At 46.8% G+C, this 13550-nt stretch overlaps 1 protein-coding gene across 3 annotated transcripts in view; it reads right to left on the bottom strand.

The window, feature by feature from the left end:
* The window catches only part of nhsl1a (NHS-like 1a), a 72004-nt gene that overhangs the window by 19834 nt on the left and 38620 nt on the right, over nt 1-13550 (bottom strand). The window lies entirely within an intron of this gene.

The raw sequence follows: 13550 nt of genomic DNA, 5'->3' as shown, positions 1-13550 counted from the left end.
ATAAGCAACACAAAATAACAACATCTATTTTGCTTTGGGATCACTTGACCTTCCAACCGCAGCATCTGAATCTGTTTTTGTACCGCAAACAGCGAAGGCCCTTTTAGGCGATGCCAAACATGTGAGTTAGCCTTGGCTGCGCTCAAAGTCTGGAGGGGTGATTGAAACGCCCCTGGGATGGAGGCATTTGGGTAACAGTGTAAAAAAAGAAAACGCTCGTCTGCACTCTGCCCATGTCTGGGCTCTTAATTTGATTAGAGCGCTGTCAGAAGGCAGCCCTGAATGCCCGCACGCCCGCACGCCCGCGCCACTCTCCCGCTGGGAGCTCTGAGCCACGGCTGATCCCGGATGCCAGTCAGTCACCAGCGGGCATCAGGCGACTCGTCAATAACTATTGATCGGGCTTACGCTGATCATTTCCTGATCTCTGCAGTAAATCAGGTCAGCAGAGCATTGCGATGACACGCAGCATGGTGACATATATATATATATATCAGGGTATCTGCACATTTTCCAAGTGCAAATTTAAAGACTTTGAAGACCTTTTCAATACATCTAAATTAAAAAATTAAGACTATACCACGGCAAAAAGATACATACGACAACTTAAAACTGTTTTATGCAATAGTTTTTTTTTCTACTAATTTCAACCCCCACCCCATTTTGGATGTCTATAGAAGTTACCAAATATATTTTTGGGAAAGAAAAATAATTGTGTACGTGAATTACCTTCACAGCTATAAATGCCCAATTTTAGGGTCTGGGCTGCTTGCTTTTGAAGCTGGCTGTACATATTTGGTTGTGCTTACTGACTGAGGCTGACTGTTCTTCACCTGTGTCTGTAGTAGCCTAGGCTACTGGCCAAAGACATGGATTCCCTTCAATTTTTTTAGTTAGACTAAGCTATTTAAATATTTGAATAGGCCCACTTTATATAATTTACTATGTGCATCTATTGTCCCATATGCAGCACAGCAAATTAAAGTTAATCCACTACTTTACATTTTGCATACCAGTTGTATCTAAACCAACCAAAGCTTGACTGAAACATTGTAAAACAATTGACTTGTTTTACATTAATTAAGAGACAGGTCCTCCTCGCATGATCCTGCTGAAAACTGCTGGTTTCATCTTAAGCATGCACGTTTTTTTTTTTATGTAGCCAGTCGCCGACATTCAAAAAATATGTGGTTATATTTCACAACTTTTGCGAAGTAGGCCTACTGGGAAACGCTGGCAAGCAAGCTGCTGACAGATGTTATATTATAACTTAGACAGATATTGTCTTCACGATAGACTAGGCCAGCAACACACGCTGGAAAGATGCAAACAGATCAACTTAACATGTACAGTAGCCTATTTCCTCCTGATTGCGAAAACGTCTGTTTTCTTTTTCTGTCAGTCCGTGGTTCCTTTATAAATTGCGCAGCAAATGATCAGACAAGTGACAGAAGCACTGCGTATCATTTGACCAGCAGTCTTCGGGTCCATAGTTTGTGAAACGATGCTGCGTCCGAGCAAAGATTCTAGATGCCCAGCGCAACTCCAAAAAGGAGGACAAATGAGCGTCCGGCTTGAGGCTGTGCCGGACGCCGGACAGGGCTTTTAAAATCCATATGTCTGGCCTAAATTCGAACGTATGGCCAACCTATCGCTAACTCTGGCTTACCAACTCTTTCTCTCGCTCATTCTACCGCTCACGTAGGCTACCTGCGTATATCTCAGGCCTCCGCTACACCACGAAAACGTCAGTCATATTTGTACATAGGCTACTGTATTATTACCGTTTTCACACCTTTAACCACACCTCACTCTGCAAACACTACACTTTCTCCAGGTAGCCTTATAGTCACTTATACAATTGCGTTTTAAATAGGCCTACACGAAACCTGATGGAGACATTTCACGCTCTCTTGCACTCACTGGCGGTCCCATACGCAAATTTAATACCTCCCTTTTGAAAATTCAAGACATCCCAGACAATTTAAGACTTTTTTAGGCCTTAAAACCCGAAAGTTGTATTTAAGACTTTTTAAGGATTATACATACATACATACACACACACACACACACATATATATATATAATAAATCATATAAATAATAATAAACATTTAAGACATGCATGTGTATTTCAAACCTTAAGCGGTTAATTGAGTTGCACCAATAATCTAAATGACTTAAATTACAACTATACATATGACTTCAGTGTGGACGTTTTGTGGAAGTTGTATCACTTCAGTAGTGTCCATGCCACTGTGTCCTTCCCCTTCTGCTGTCCCCATGCTGGGCTCATCCCGCGCGGCTGCGTATGCGGCGGGTGCCTATAGAATGGCAGGAGTGTCACAAAGGAAAGGGCACACTGCAGCAGTCTGAGCGGGAGAGCGGCATCATTAAGCGCGCTTCTGCGCTCAGCCCTAAAATTAGCCTACGTAGGCTAGCAGGTAGGATTAGCGCGAATAATGATGGTGTGGGAAGCCCAACGGGAGCAGGTCGTAAACCTGTCATCCAGGCTCCAGCACCTGGCAACCCTCCCACCCCCCACCACACCACCCACCCCTGAGCTTTCTCTTTCAGGGGACCTCACCTCCACCACTGACCCAAAACAACAGCCCTGTACTCCAGCAGACCACGGGCTGGTGCAGGCTCTCATCCTGTACAGACCCAGCCAACGTGCGCTGGATTTGGGGGACCGACCCATTTCAATAGTTCTCAGGCTCCTGGGAGTAAGACTCTGTGATTGCACTGCGCCAAAATAAACCCCATCCATCCCTCATGGAAAAGTGTGTAATCTGCTTCTCAGGGACAGCTCAAGGTGACCTGGAAAAGCGGGTTGGCATGGGGAAGTTGGCATGACAATGGGATAATTATGGGATGGGAAGGGAGGAAGATGCTCTGATTCACGATAAGATTGATGTCTGATCCCGCTGGGCAAATCAGCATGAAATCAGCTGATGGCTGGAAAATCCTCATGCCTACTGATAAATGGAAGTTAGCGTAATCTAAAAATCAGAGATTTTACAAAACACACCAGCTGAAAGGAAAGCAATGATCAAACCTTAATAGAGCATGTCAATCTGCTGATCAACTGAAATGAAAAGGTCCTTCAGCTCCAGGATGCACAGACACAGAGAGCTCTCTCCTCTCTACAATCTAAACCCCCTAGAAACTGATTGAGAAACACATGGATCTGGACCTAAATTGCACAAACCCAAGAACAAAGCAGCGTTCCGGCTCTTGAGAAAAGCCCACACAGCCCCTTTCAGAGCTGAGAGCGGCTGAACCTCCTACCATGAAATCGAACAAGAGAGAGAGGCAGCAGCCGCTTCAGCTAAACGCCTCGTCCAGCAACCCAGAGCTCTCGTAAGCCCCAGCCACTCAAGGATTAACTACCCCGGTAACTTCTCCAGCATACAGATGCCCCACTGGGGGACTGAGAGGTACACAAAGGGCAAAAGAAGAGTATCGATACTGCACACAGAGAGGAGCATTGCCACCCAACCTACACGCTGGACATGTGGTCCAGATGCATTGTACAGATACAGTATAACACGTGCAGTCCCATTGTGAAATTTAGGGACGTTAAATATTTATATGAAGACTATGACCTTGAGTGATTAGGGATGGGGTGTGTGCCACGACAACACCAACACACACACACAGACAAACAGACACACAGACACACACACACACACACACTCACACACACACACACACACACACACACACACACACACACACAGCATCAGATAGATATCAGCCTGAAAGAGACATGCTGCTTACCCTTCCTCTTGAAGTACTTGATGACCGATTTGAGTGTGGTGCCGATGAACACCATTGTTCCAGGTGTGAGTGTGTGTGTGAGAGAGGATGAAAGAGAGCGAGTGGGGCAGTCGGCGCCCGACCACAGGGACACGGTGCAGCTGTGGCGGCTGTGGCGGAGCTCAGTGCCGCGTTTGAGAGCGGAGTGGAGCAGAGGAAGAGAGCGAAGGAGGCACGGCACAGACTCTGCCCACCGCACACACACACACACACACACACTCACACACACTCACCAGCTCTCTCAACCACCACACACACACACACTCACTCCCTCACTCCCTCCTTCTCACACACACAGTCCCAGTGAGCTCACAGGCTGGCAGAGAAAGACCACTCCTCCTCTCTCTCTCTCTCTCTCTCCATCTCTCTAATGTTACATCCCTCTGGGTATCCACTACTACAACCGTCTCTGTTCTGTCTCTCTGCCTGTCTGTCCAGGCTGGAAGTGATGTTGCACCCCTCCTCTCCCTCACCCTCACATGCCGCATGTATGAGCCTCTCTCTCTCTCTCTCTCTCTCTCTCTCTCTCTGTCTCACTCTTTTTTTATGTTTCTCTCATTTTCTCTCCCCAGACTTTAGCGCAATATCTGTGAATGCTGTCACCTTCCCTCCTCATTGCCAAGGGCACAGTAGTCCTCATCACTACATCCTCCCACAATAGAGAGCACGACCACAGAGGCATCCTTGGAAACCAAGCCAGACACACATGCTACAATTCAGACTGTTTATGGGTGTGCGCCACATACTATCCCGCCAGTGCACGACCCTCCTCTCCCCTCCCTCTCTCCCTCCCTCCCTCCCTCTCCTCCTTTTGTCTGTGTCTTTGTTTTAATGGTTCACAGCAGGGTTTTGTGTGAGAGATGCCTGACATGGCAGGGGAGGCTCACACCTCCACCCAGCAGTCCCGCTGTCAGGAGGCGTTTGCTGCAGTGCTCCTGACCAGAGCAGGGAGGATCCCTTGGGCTGGTCTGCCTCCTCAGCAGGGGGCTACTACTCTCTCCACAGTTAGGCTTTCTCTGTGGTATGGCTGTCTGTACATTACTGAGTCAAGACTGAACTAAACCATCAGCATTTCTCTGCCTTTGGGTGCGGTGTTGAAACAGCATACACGTACGGGATAGTATGTGGTGCGCATTTAAACAAGCATACTGTACATGGTGCTGTGCATATAGGAAAGAAGTACACGAGCCGAAGGCATACACACACAAACACAGATACAACTAAATTAAACTAAACAGAACTCTCTCTCTCTCACACACACACACACATACACACACACACACACACACACACACACAGTACTGCAAGTTTTATCGCTAATTTGCAGTCCTGTGTTGTTAACGGTTTGCCCCAGAGTCCAAGGCGGCACGAGGCGCCTCCTTTAAGTCAGGTCAGCACCAACACAGCTCTTAAGAGGCTTGTCCACATCAAGCCTTATTACTGTGATCAAGCCGTACTTCAGAGGTGGTAGAAATCTCACACACACACACACACACACACACACACACACACACACACACACAGATACACATACACAAAACACATACACACACATCCCTATCCAACCATGAAAGGAGGTACACAACTCAACAATCTATTAATTATTCAGGGGCACCACAAATATGTCAAGCACATTATGCTTCAAACCTAGAGGCTTTAGTAGCTATGAGATGGAGAACTGTCGATAATGTGAGGCTGGATTATGAAAGAGAGTGAAGAAAAAAGAAGTAAGTAGGCCAGAGATAAAACAAACTCTGTATGTGTCAGAAAGAGACAGAAAAAGATATCATACAGAGAAAAAACTGATTGAGAAAAAATGAGAGTAAACTGATTGAGAAAGAATGAGAGTTACAGAGAGAGAGAGAGAGAGATGGGACAGATAGGGGAAGACTGAAATGGTATTTCTTTTTCTGTCTATCAGGTGAAGTTGAGCTGCCTGGATTGCTGGCACAGGTCCCGCCCCTTTTCCCCTTCCTGTTCCCCTCCACAGCAGAGCTCTGGGAGCTGATGAGTGCCAAGGTCATCCCATCTCTATTGATTCCCTCTCTGCATCTACTATTTCCTACTCAGCACAACTTCAATTTCATTTAATAATCCCACTCAGGGCTAGATTGCCGTGCCGGTCCATAGGCTGCCTATTTTCCTCATCACAATTCCCTCTATAATGTACCGTGCACCTTTTTTAGGATATTTGTACCAACAACTTAAATGCACACTTCCAGCTTTCCTGTGACTCCTAAAACGGTGGCTCCTGGAAGCCATTTTGATGCCTCAGCCAGTGTAATGGTGGCAATGGTGGGGTAGGAGAGCTGTAATAGGTCGGTATGGTAGGGTTCTTTCCCCTGACAACCCCGCTGGTCCCCCCGTGTTCATGGCTGACTTGTCCCATTGTGCCCCTCGCCTGGCTGCGGTCTCTATGGCGTTAGCCCAGTTGAGACTGGCACCACTCGAATGCCCCAGAGCGAGCTGGACCGGGCCCTCTGGAGGAGCACCTCTCTCGTCTCTGGACAACGCACCAAATAATGAGGACGACCCCTGAACCCCCCCCCCCCCCACTGGCCCCCTAAATAAGCCCCCCAGAGAGGCCAAAGCAGCTCCTCTCCTCTCCTCTTCATGGACCATTAAACAGGGTTTGTCTGAGGGCTCTGGCCAACACAGAGAGGGAACAACACAGGCTGGAACTCTCACTTATTTACCGTTCAGATGCCAGATTACCAATTAGGATTGAGGCTATAGGGCCATATTCTGAGCGATGCTTTCCTAGGCCTATGATTTACGAGGCTTGAAACAACGTGAAGCATACTTGTTGGAAGTGGACCCAAATACTTACACATGCCTTTGGATAAAACACAGTGAAGTGGTAATTTGGCTCCACAAGTGTGTCCAATGTTACACTAAAGCTGCTTTAGAATGAGTCATTCACTTCACACTATCTCTCTATCCGTATCTTCAGAGCCTTTTAGGAGGGAATACTGTGTGCGGGTTTCACTCAGAGGATTAATACTGTATGTATGTCCGCTCAGAGAGGGAGTGAGAGGGGAGTAATTCCCGGAGAAACGCCACTGAATGCAACTAATCAAAGCACTCCGACAATAGAGGCAGAATATATTAGGGCCGGAGACGGACCCCCTGTTAGGACCAGGGCTTCTGAAGGACCCCTGGAGTGGGTTCCATTAATGATTCCTCTTTTCTCTCCCTCTCGTTCTCCCTGTTCCGTTGTCTCAGTCGTGATTTGAAGATGTGAGGAAGAGAGGCGGCACAGAGGAATAAAAATGCTCTTTAGAGTTGTCATGAAAAACAGCATGACAAGAAGACCACTGACTGCAGGGAGATGCAGTATAACTTGTATAATTTAGGTATTCTTTCACTGATCCCACCACATTCATCTTAATGAAATGAGAGCACTGTGAATAATAAGAGCTCTAGAGGTAGATGTCGTCTAGATTTGCCTCAAACAGAAGCGAAAGATTACAATATTCATTGTGCGAAGTTAAAAAATTGTATCACACACGACTGAACATAATGGGAGATTTCCTGATTCGGAAAAGGAGCTTGACTAGCATGACCTTATTCGGTGGAATCACCACTACATCCACGGAGCCAGTGTGCAGTACACATCTTTACAGAAGACATGCATCAAAAATTCAGCTATCTAAATTATGTAAAAGCACAAGCTCAGCCATACATATTATACATGTATGAAAGCTCAGGCATACATGCATGCATGGTGCAAAGGCAACCACAGCCTCGCACAGCATGCTACTCAACACCCACGGACACACAGAGGGGTCAAACAACACCAGAGGACGAGCCCCGCGGCGTGTCCGCCTCCACCTACTCTCCCAGTCTTATCAGACAACCTCCATTACCCTCAACCATCACACTAGAGCCATTCTGTCCCAATGTCATCCATCAAAAGCAGGTGGAGTCAAGCGCTGCCCCCACCCCCACCCCCTATCTGGCTGATCTCTTAGGAAGCTCTCAGTCTGAAATGTCCACATCCTTTATCCAGCACTGAGGCTAGAGTTGAGAGTCCCACTGGACCCCACTGGACCTGGTGGTGGGGGCTGAAAAATGACGCTGTTAAAAGTACCAGCGGGGTAAGCCATTCATCAAACAAATGATGAATATGGTGAAAGGGATCCAAAAGCGCCCACAGGTGGACATGGAAGGCTAATGCTAAATATGCTATAAGCTTCCATAAATACCAGAGCATGTGCTCAAGAATGAACGAATGGCAAACAACGGTTCCATGGTAGCTGTGCAGAGAAGCCAAGAATAAACGTTGCAGTCGGTGCCATCGTTTTTTTTTGGGACAAGTCCCAACGGTCAAAAACAATTAACCATGGGCAAACATTCAGACTGATGTCTGTGGTTCTACTGCCGTGAGGTATGGGGGGGAAGGGGGGGGCTGCTTTACTCTTAGATTTACAACCTATCCCACTAATGAAAAAACCATGAACGCTCGTAAAAGAGGTAAACAAATCTTCCTCTTTCCGTATAAAAAAGTGGCCAAAAAGGTCTTCCCAAAGCCCACAGGACAAAGCACAGGGCCGTAAAGCGAGAGGGGCCAGACACATTAACATCCTGTTCCACGCAGCATGGGGGCTATATTTCTCCTCCTCTACTTTCCATGACAAAAAAAACGCACCGTCTTCCACTGCAGTGAGACCTGGCTACATGCTGCCTCTGTAACCATGGGAGCAATATATGAATTTGCTGCTTGAACAGCACTATAGAACTGCCTGGACACAATCCCCCCCACTCCCCCCCCACACACACACACAGTTACACACACACCCTCCACCCTCTTTCGGAAGTTTGCTCACGCTCAGCATTTCTGTTGATTTGGAGGGAAAAAGGTGCACCTGTGCAGTTTGTGCCTGAATGACAAGCATCTGCAGGCCTGATGTTTTTTTGGGGAGCTTTTGATGCAGCTTTGCTTTGGGATGATCTGAGCTTAGTTCTGTTGAATAATACAACAGCACACTGTAACGAGGGGGCGGTGAGTTTTCCCAGGCAGATGATTGCTTTGAAAAGCCTCTCTGTGTAAGACAGTCCACCTCCTGAATGGATTGCATCCCTGCACTGGTCATTTCTCATAGATGACAAACACTAGTTTGTGCTAATAGGATGTCAGACCGACACTTCAAGGGATGTTTTCAGGTTTGTAAAGGACAGTTAGAGAGACAGATTGGTTGGAGTATTAATGGGGATCCCCAATGAAATATGCTATATGTTTAATATATAAATCATGTTATATGTTTAATATAAATATAATATAAATCATGTTATATGTTTAATATACATATAATATAAATCATTTTATACGTTTAATATAAATATAACATAAATCATATATCATGCTGAAGGAAAGGGGATGAAAAGGGGAAGTAAGATAAGGAGCATGAGGAATTTAACTGAATGCTATACAGCAGGGGGAAAGAGAGAAGTGAGGAAGGAGAGGAGAAAAGAGGAGAAGAGAGGAAAGAAAGAGGTGGGTTGAAAGTGTGTGTGTGTGTGTGTGTGGGGGGGGGGGGGGTAGATAATAAAAACCCTCAAGGGAAAAAGAGAAAAAAAAGAGGATGAGAGCTGGACTGTGAGCAGAGAGAAAGGAGAGAGAGGACAGACGGTGCTGCTAATGATATGCACAGGACATCAGAAAAGAGGCAGGATGCTGGAGTATGGGCAAGGAGAGAGAGAGAGACAAAGAGAGAGAGGGAGAGAGAGGGATAGAGAGGCTGAGGGAAAGAAGAGAGGGATGAAGCGAGTGCTTGGGGCAGAGAGAGTGTAGAGGGAGATGAAGAGAGAAAGAAAGACTGAAATACAGAAGAGACGGATGGAGTGTGGATGGGGCAGAGAGGGAGGAGTGGAGAGAAAGTGTGGCTCTTCCTGAGCCTCTGAGGAGAGAGGAGAGGAGAAGAGAGGAGGGAATGGAGAAGAGAGGACAAGAGAGGAGAGGAGAGGAGAGGAGTGGAAAGGAGTGGAGAGGAGAGGAGTGGAGAGGACAGGAGAGGAGAGGAGTGGAGTGGAGTGGAGAGGACAGGAGAGGAGAGGAGAGGAGTGGAGAGGAGAGGAGAGGACAGGAGAGGAGTGGAGAGGAGAGGACAGGACAGGAGAGGAGTGAAGAGGGAGGAGAGGAGAGGAGAGGACAGAAGAGGAGTGGAGAGGAGAGAAGAGTTGCTACTGTAGTGCTGCTGCTGGAAGGTCAGTCTCACCTTAAGCACTGCGGCGCTCTGCAACCGGCCACACCTCCATCGGAGGAGCAGAGGCTGGGACTTATGACACACACACACACACACACACACACACACACACACTTGCAATCGTATATGTATGTATTTATATGTACAAAACACACAATCCATACACATAAATATGCAGAAATATGACTAGATGGATGAACATGCAGGTAGTACACATATGTACAGTAGTAGACGCATGAACACACACACACACACACACTCACACACTCGCACACACACACACACATACACACTCACTCACAGTGGTGCTTGAAGAGGTAATTGTGTGAAACCAACTGTGTCAAATCTGTCAGCCCCTCCAAACAGCCTCCTCTCCCGTTAACACATGAACTAAACGTGTGTCCGGTTATTCACACTCCTGTGGCGGCCATAATAAGAGCGGCCAGGGGCCACTGTCCCTTTGAGCTCAAGTCTCAAGCTTCCTCCGTCAGAGTCACCATCGGCCTGTTCCCCTGGGGCTTACTTAGGCAATACTGGATCTCAAGTCACTACTGTGATGACTGTACTGTAGCAATGCGTTGTGTTTAATAAAGAACTCCAATTTGGGATATTTCAAGTCAATTGCACTTTTTGCATGTTGTTTGTTTGTTGCTATTGTTGCTTGTTGTTGACGCTCAAGGGCTGTCCAAGGATAGGACACAGCATCTGTGACAAATCCCTTTCAATAAGCTCCCAACTCTGAGAGATGTTACATGAATAAAACTGAGCAAATTAAAAACTGAAGTTACGTCATAAGGGGTTTGCAGAGCACACACACACACACCACTCCAAACCCTGTTAGCACACACACACCACACACACACACACACTTCAGAGACCTTTTCCATCTCTGAGAAATCAGTAAAAGCCTCCCCACTCACAGACACACACACCCAAACACATGTGGGACCAGCCTGGAGACGTTCACCATGAATAATGAAGAAGGCCAGGCAGGAAGGCAGACATGGCAGCCCTGCAGTATGTGGGTTATTGATCTGTGAAATGTCTGCCACCCCAACACCCCCACCCGACCCCACTCCACCTCCCCGGGCACCCTGCCGCGCCACCCCCAGCAGTATCACCGTTACCATCAGAAGTGTGCCACTGAGCTAACTGGGCCAGCCTACCACTCAGAGAACTGGGCCAACGCCAACGCCACCGCTAACACCAGCGGGGGCCAGGGAGCTGATGGAGGGATGAGATAGAGAGAGAGAGAGAGAGAGAGAGAGAGAGAGAGAGAGGGAGTAGTGATGGAGAGCAACTGCTGGATGCTGGGTGGACAGTAGAGGGCATTCTCTGGTCTCTTTGATACATTCTGCATTCTACAGTATGTTCACTGTTCCTTTTAATCGAAGCAGGGTAGGGTGACATACTGTATAATGAACTGTGAAAGTTTGTTGAATTCCTAATTTCCAAGCATCTTGGAAAAAGTGTTACCAAAGATTTTATGCACAGTGTCAAAACAAAATGCTAATCAGCGATCCATTATGCTGAACGGCATTTTTTCACATTTCAAATCTAAAAAATGCTGCATTTTCTCACAAACACACTGAGCTCCAGACATTCAGTTGAGACAAACTTTGCTCTAGCATGACCATGTCACTCTGATTAGGAACTGAAGGTCACCCCTTTCTCCCGATCTACGACGAGAATTAGATTTTACAGTTGAAGGGAACATGACAAGTGCACGAGATGTCAGTGTGCATAGCGTGCACATCATCCAAGAGCCAACTGACCACTACCCAGGCCATTTGGCGCTCAGTCGAGTCCAGTTTTTTCCAGCACTGGTGACACTGATTACGAAGCTTCAGATGCTGTGCTTCATTTCCTCTTGAGTGGACATAAGAAGTTGAACTCCCCAGCACTTCTTGAGTAGTCTGAGCATTCTCTTGTGGAAGACTCCTCGAGATTTGTCGCTAATTAAACTCTGCAGTTGGCTAATGAATTTCACGTTTGGTTTCTCGCCCTACAGTGGGTGCATGAGCAGAACACAATATGACCCATTTCCTTTTGGTGGCAGCTCACAGCTCATTGGACGCCTCAGCGCTAACTAGAGCTTGGCAACAGGAGAAACACTGGCGGAGCAGCCAATCAACTCGGCAGCTCGTGAGCGTTAGATTGTGTTGTGCAGAGCACCCGGCAGTCAATTGCACGCCTAATGCAATCAGAGAAGGGGTTCAGCTGTGTGTGAGTGTGAGCGAGAGCAAATATGTGTGTGTGTGTCCTTGTTGATTTCTAACACAGCAATCATCATTGGGGTGATGGGCCAGCACTAAAGAGAACTATGCTGATGGCACAGACAACAAGCCAACCCTAACACTAAAAATAGCCTGAGTAACACACTAAGCATGTGCAAGATTGCCACAGCCTGGAAGCTTCTGACTGCTTGTACTTCTACTGGAAGTTCTACTGGCCTTCTAAAATAAGCCTCAAATGTAAGCGGATATGTTGTGTTGACATCACACAAAGAAATCAGAAACTTGCTATGTTTTCTTTGGGCCATTTGTCAGCCCAGAAATCACACACCCACCCGAGGCTCCATTTGAATGTGATTATAGACAAGGAACAAATCAGCGCTGGTCTCCGATTACAGATATTTAACTCGGTAGAGCAAGTAACACAGGACACCGAAGACCCAAATTTGCAGACAATAGAGCCTTTGTCTAAAGCAGGTGGATGCTCTCCCCTGCGGAGTAACCAGATAGCCTCTGGAGTCTCCAGCTGATACTTGACATCAGTGCCTTCTGACCTTAGCTGTCAATGTTGCATATTATGTATGAAATTCAGGGTGTGCAATGCATTGTGCTTATTAAACCAGATACACTGTCGTGTTTGACTGTGGAAGGGGTAGAATGCTTCAGGATCAACTGAATCCTTGCATGTTACACCACTGCTGCCACCCTGTGGTCTAAAGCCCACATAGTGCAAAGCTTCTGTATATCTCCATGCTTGAAACCAACCTCAGTAACACTGAAGCTTGTGTGTTTGTATATTACAAAAAAAAGAGTCCAAATCTTCCCTCTTTAGTGTTTTGTCTGGGCGTGTTCTTCTGTTGAGGTGAGGCCGGTTTGATGTGATGAATGAACAGAGCAGGGCTCTCTGCGGCTCGATGGAGAGCGAGAGACAAGCTGTGACTGACTGACACACTGAACAGCTGCTTGGGATTCAAAGCCTATTTGAAAGTAATTAAACTAATTAAGTGAGAATTAGCACTGTTTGCCCCTCACTGCACACCGTATGGACCTCTAGCCACCTGGAAATCAAGTGGGACCTCAACAGGCAGTTATTCTGAGCTTATGAGATATAAAGGGAATCAAGTTTGACTTGACTATTGTGGCAATATTACACAAAATACTGGATTGGGTTAATTGGGCTAAGAGGCAGATAATAGTTTGTTCTCACAGAAGCAATTAACTTTGCCTTAATAGCTCTAGACGTCAAACATTAAAGGTCTTGTCTGGTTCTGGAAGCAGAATATGGGATT

Source organism: Alosa pseudoharengus, unplaced genomic scaffold (genome assembly GCF_046254945.1).
Source record: "Alosa pseudoharengus isolate Yale_2024_CS ecotype anadromous, Long Island Sound unplaced genomic scaffold, YU_APseudo_1.1 YU_APseudo_1.1_scf_22, whole genome shotgun sequence".
Taxonomy (NCBI): domain Eukaryota; kingdom Metazoa; phylum Chordata; class Actinopteri; order Clupeiformes; family Clupeidae; genus Alosa; species Alosa pseudoharengus.
This window is presented reverse-complemented; position numbering and strand designations above follow the sequence as displayed.